Source organism: Petaurus breviceps, unplaced genomic scaffold, assembly GCF_028583685.1.
Source record: "Petaurus breviceps papuanus isolate PSGF00001 unplaced genomic scaffold, PetGlider_PUasm1.0 90654, whole genome shotgun sequence".
NCBI classification, from domain to species: Eukaryota; Metazoa; Chordata; class Mammalia; order Diprotodontia; family Petauridae; genus Petaurus; species Petaurus breviceps.
In genome coordinates, this window is record NW_027187301.1 from 525,538 (window position 1) to 531,670 (window position 6,133).

Here is a 6,133-nt window from a genome sequence, read left to right on the forward strand (position 1 = left end):
GGGACCATTCTCCCAACATTCATTCACATTCTCAGATTGGGTTCCCAAGAAGGTGAATTTGATTAATACAATCAGTCTCAGGTTTCTAGGAGTAATCCTTAGTACCTAGTGTTTTAGAATTGGTCACTCATGAACTTGCTCTGGTATGCTTTACATTGATAATAACTTAGTCTTAATTAGCTTTCTATTAAAAGCATTTCTCCAACAACCATACTCCTTGGATTCAATTCTACCACAATCATGTTCCCAGGAAAAGTTCATCACCAGGAAACTCATCATCCGGAGAAGATCAGAGGGCCAGCTTTTGTCCTCAATCTCTTTCTATCCCTCAGTAATGAGAATGTAAATTTTAAAGATCTTCCCTGCCCCTAGGCTAAAGTGCACGTGGAGCCTGGGGTGGGAGGCTTGTTTTTCAGTTGATACTTTTTGATTGGCCAGTGGGTCCAAAAGGTTGTTACATTCTCTGAGCCAGGAGAAGGCTATATAAGCCCTGATGTGAGGCTTTGTTTTGGGGGGCTCACTTTGAGAAGTGTTCTGTGATTTGATCTGTATTCTGGGAAGCCGTTGTCCAGGCCCCCCCCCCCCCGGCTTTGAAAAACCCAGATGTGGAAACCCAGATGTTGACTGGGTATGGATGTAATGGTTGGACAGTTTGGAAATCTGTCTACTTGATCTGTTTCTGTCTTGATAATTCTGCCTGTATACTTTGAAGTTCGGGGTGCTGACCTTTTCCCCTGAACAAGGTAAATGATATATGTCTGACTGACTAAAGTAAGCTTGTTAACCCATTTTGAGTTGCTTTCCTTTATCAAAGCAGATCCAAGAACCTGTGGTGGTGGCAAACCCTGAGGACCCTTGGGGTGCTTGCTACTACACCCTCCTGGCAGAATTAAACTCTCCTTTGGAGAAGGGTGGGGGAACGAAACTATAGATGTATCTCTTTTTGACTCCCCATGAGCCACATCTGGATGGATCCATGTGGACATGATATGGTGCTGGGACCTGTATCCACCATAAAAACAGCTTTGAAAGCAACCTAGTCCCTGAATTTTCCCACACATTTCAGCAACCCAGGTCACTGGCATCTTGCCCAGATGGTAGGCCCAGCCCAGCAAGATACTCAACAATCCTTTCACAGTAGCTCTCAGCCCACCCCAGACCTACTTACTACTCCTTTCACTATCTTCTTGACCACCCCACACCACTTAAGACCTTTCACTGTGCACCTGGCCCATCCCTGGCTATTTACCACTCCTTAATCCCATCCAGACTTTTTCACTGTTCCTTTTTTTCTTTTTTTGTATGTAAGTATCAATTTCACCCCCATTGAGGACAAAATAAGGCTTGGGTGCTTGAATTATTTCCAAGCAGATTTGCCTTGTACCCTGACATTTTGGGGTTCCTAGCAACCCTAAATCACATCACATTTGGTGACCCCATTACAACGAACTGCCCGACCCCCTCAAACCTTTCTCTAGTCTAGACTAGAAAGCATGTAAACCTCTGCTCTCTTTATTCCTTTCTTGCTCTGCAATTGGGTTTGCTCTCCAAGGACCTAGGAAGGCTTGGAGGTGCTTTTCAAGCCTGACAGTCTCAGGCTCCAATTGGTTCAGATGGTTATGAGGCCATCTCAGACCCAGGCTCACCTTCCATCACATAGGGGATACCCTAGTTTGAAGCCTATGCCAAATTCTCTCAATTTTCCAAGATGCTAGGGAATTAGGAAATCTGCAGGTGCTTTTGGGTTTCCTGAGTCCTACAGGCAAATGTTGGGCTAATCTTGCAGTTCCCAAAAACTTGCTCCTGGGTTATCTTTTAAAGAATTGGTAAAAGTTTGGTTTCCCTTGAGACTTCAAAAAGAAACAGCTTGTATTCTTTTGCAACACAGCTTGACCTCAGCATCACCTGGAGGACCAAGAAACATGGCCCATTTTGGGGTCTTTATAATACAATACTCTCTTACAGTTAGAATTCTATTGATGAAGAGAAGGGAAGTGAATGGAAATACCATACATTCTAGTTTTCATAGCTCTGTCACAAGATTCCACTCTCTGGAAAAACTGCAAGATGCTTGTAGCTAGATTCACCCTACAAAAGAGAACAAACTCAATATCTTAGTTGATCCCCCAAGGCTTTGGCCTCTAGGTCATCCTACCTACCTCCCTCCCTCTTCCCATTCCCTGACTCCTTCTGCTGTTCTCGCCCCTTCTCTCCCCTCTCCTGTTGCTGATCTGTTTCTTCTGACCTCCCTTCTCCTCCTCTAGTGCCAGCTGACTCCCACCAGGAACTTCACAGGTCCTGGCAAGCAGATTCTTTCCCTTATCCACCAGATCCTCCAGCCTTGCAACTGAATCCAACCAAATCCAGCTCCCCAATGGCTAAGACTCTCTAGCCCCTCCCTCATGTGGAATGGGCTCCTTTCTGCCTTCCTCCCAACCTTCCCACCCCATTCCAGCACAGCTTCAGGGCTTTTTCCTCTAAGGGAAGTAGCTGCCTTGCCCAGTGGGATGACTAGAGTGCATGTCCCATTCTCAATGTCCGCTGCCTCTGCCACTGTGCCCAGGATGTAACTAGGAGGGACATTGGAGGAAGGATTGTCCCTGAGGTAGGAAAGGTGGTGGAGCTGCCTCTCAGTACCCTGTCCTCCAGTCTTCTCAAGACTTAGAATGATGGGAAAGCCTGGGACCTGGCTGTGCTTCCACCTTCTCCATCTCTCTGGCTGAGTCCTAGGCAAAGATCAAAGTTAGACTACCCACTTAATCATACATATAGGAGCTACATTCTCAATTTTAACCCAATACTCTGACCTTACCTACCCCTCTAACCAGGTTGTGGGCATCGAAGGGAAACTCAAGGGTTGTCAAGAGACATAGTTCCTCCCCCACCTTTTTGAGGATCTGTTGTTTAATTACTCCTTCTTATCCCTTCCCTTTGTCCTTCCCCCTTGTTGGGAAGTGACCTGATGGTGAAAATGGGGAGCCCATTTTCTCTACTTAAGCCTCCCCTCTCCCTTTTGCTTCTGCTTCCCAGACCTCCCCATCTTCCCCTGGAAGTGTGGGAGACACTCCAGCCAGTTGTTTGGGATCAGGGAATTCCTAGACAATCTATTCATGCCAACCCAGCCATCATCTGCCTCCAAGACCCTAATATGCTCCCCCTTTGTCACCAATATCCAACTAAGACCAAGGCCTGGAAGGGATCGCTACCAATGATAGAAAAATTCCTTAAGTATGACTTTTCCCTTGCCAGTCCCCAGGCAATACCCCTATTCTTCCTGTGAAAAAGTCTAATGGGGAGTATCACATGACTCAAGATCTCAAGGCTGTTAATGAAGCTGTTTTTCTTATCCATCCCATAGCCCCTAACCCATACACTATCCTCATTCAGATCCCTGGGAGTACCCAGTGATTTTCCACCCTGGATCTCAAAGATGCCTTTTTCTGTATTCCTTTTCAAAAAGACTCACAATTTATTTTTACCTTTGAATGGACACCCCCTGAGAAATGAAACTCATGCCTACTAACATGGACGGTTTTGCCCCCAGGGTTTTCAGGATAGCCCCCATATATTTGGCCAGACCTTGGGAAAAGATTAAAGGGAACTGGAACTATCAGATAGTAACTTAATTCAGTATGTGGATGAAATTCTCATTTGTAGTCCCACTTGGGAGGTTTTTTGGCTGCTACCACAACAAGAGCCCTTAATTTCTTGTGCACTCAAAGGCTATAGGGTCTATCTGAACAAAGTTCAATTAGCACATCAAATTGTAGAGTATCTGGACCATGAACTAACGACTACCTCTCACTCCTTAACTTCAGAGAGTAAAAGGGTAATCCTGTCTATCCCTGTTCCAGCCTCTAAAAAAAAAACTGCAAACTTTTCTAGGCATGGCTGGATTTTGTAGACTCTGGATCCTTAATTTGGTTTTATTGCTAAGCCCCTTTATAACTCTATATAAAGCACTGACTCACTCCCTCTAGAGTGGGGCCCTGACCAGGCTAAGGTCTTTGAGACTCTAAAAACTAAGCTGACTACCACTCCAGCATTAACTCTACCCATCTAGACAAACCTTTCACTCTGTATTTTGATGAAAGGAGAAGACAGACTTTGGGAATCCTAACCCAGTCCTTAAGACCTTACCCCAGGCTTGTTGCCTACTTCTCAAACAATTACAGTCTGTGACTGCCCGATGGCCTTCATATCTCTGGAAAGAGGCTGCTATGACCATTCTAATTAAGGAAGCCTCTATACTTACACTTTGCCTCTAGGGCAACTCTCAGCTCCCACCACAGGCCATCTTTGCAAAAGCCTCCTTTCCTAACATGGTTTCCTCAGATATTTTTGCCACCCCATTTATGCTGGCCACTCCCCTATGGGCTCCTTCATTTCAACAGCTTGCTTCTCCACAGGGGAATATTCTCTTGCTTGGGAGACAACCTCCATGGCCACTGGACAGGTTAATACCCCTGCTGAGGGAGGGCTTGTAAAAGTTTCTGCTGGTCTTTTGACCTGTATTATCTCTGCAGATCCTACTAGTGATAAGTGCCTTCAGAACTTCACCTGAGCTAGCTGTACCAATTGTGCTGAGGGAGCACTTTCTACCTGCACCTCTGACCATATTCTTCTGCTTACTCTTCTAGTAGGCTCCCCCTTTTTAAGCTTTACCTTTAAGTCACAATACCACACTCCCATCTAGTTACAATACTTTTATTGATCTCTTAAAGACACCTCTATCCTCAGGGAGCTTAATGTGCAACCATTCTGATCCTTGAGTTATCTATATGAAGATCCTCTTATGAACTGGTCCCATCTGCACCCCCAAAGTCTACACCTTCCTTTATGGGATTATGACCAAGTGTCAAAGATTTTGGGGAAGAGGTGAAATGAAATGCCACCACATGGCAAGACACCAAAACTTGTTCTGGTCCCCCAGTGCTTAACACTTTACAAGGACTTTGGGGTGTGATTCCTTGGATTTTTAGCACCTCCCTTTTCCATTTTCATTGCCACAAAACCGAGGGTCTCTACCTTGAAAAGGGCAAAGTGTGGATTTTAGGGAATGTTCTCTGGTTCCTTTAGAAAGGAGCAGAGGGGTAAGTAGGTGGCACAGTGAATAGAGCACTGGCCCCGGAGTCAGGAGGACCTGAGTTCAAAACCAGCCTCAGACATTTGAAATACTTACTATCTGTGTGACCTTGGGCAAGTCATTTAACCCCAATTGCCTTGCCTTCCCCCCTCAAAAAAAAAAAAAGAAAAGAAAGGAGCAGAGTATCTCATGCCCTGGTATGGTCACCTACAATGTGAGTTTATTATCTTTAATCTTATAGAGACCATGCATCAATTGGCAGATGAGACAGTTTATAGTCACCAGGAAATCCAGCGATCTTTGGATTCTCTAGCAAAAGTGGTCCTAGATAACAGAATAACCGTAGAATACCTGCTTGCAGTGTATGCACCCTGGCAAACACTTCTTGTTGTATGTACATCAGGAACTCTGGGCAGGCAGGGATCTGTAGTGAATGTATTTTGGAAGAGGCTAGTTGAATGCAAGAAATCCATGATAACCTCATGTCCCCAAATCTTCTTCTTGGAGATTCTGGCTCCTTTCTCTATTAGCCCCCATACTTATTTCCTTTCTGATCATATTTCTTTTATTCCTGTTTGGCCCTTGTTTGTGTAACCTCTTTGCCATATTTGTCTTCTCCAGGCCATCAATTTCCAGATAATTGCTCAGGCTGCATACCAACTTCCAACTGAGTCAAAGGCCTCTAGACCACTGAACCTGTCACCAGTCAGGTTCCAAAGTCTGATCCCTTGAATGGGATCCAGCTAGGGAGGGACAGCTCTATGGCCCTTGTCAGCGGGAAGCAGTTTCAGAAGCCGAGAATTTACCCCTTACTACAAATGATTCTGTGTCCCACTTGTTTGAGGGAAGGATGATGGGATGAAGGGACCTGGACCCAGAAAAAATACCATGGTTTGAAAGCAACCCAGTCCCTGAATTGTCCCACACATTTTAGCAGTCAAGATCACTGGGGTTTCACCCAAGGTATCTGGCCCAGACCAGCCCACCCAGATACACAAGAGTCCTTTCACAGTAGCTCTTTGTCCATCCCAGACCACTTAATACTTC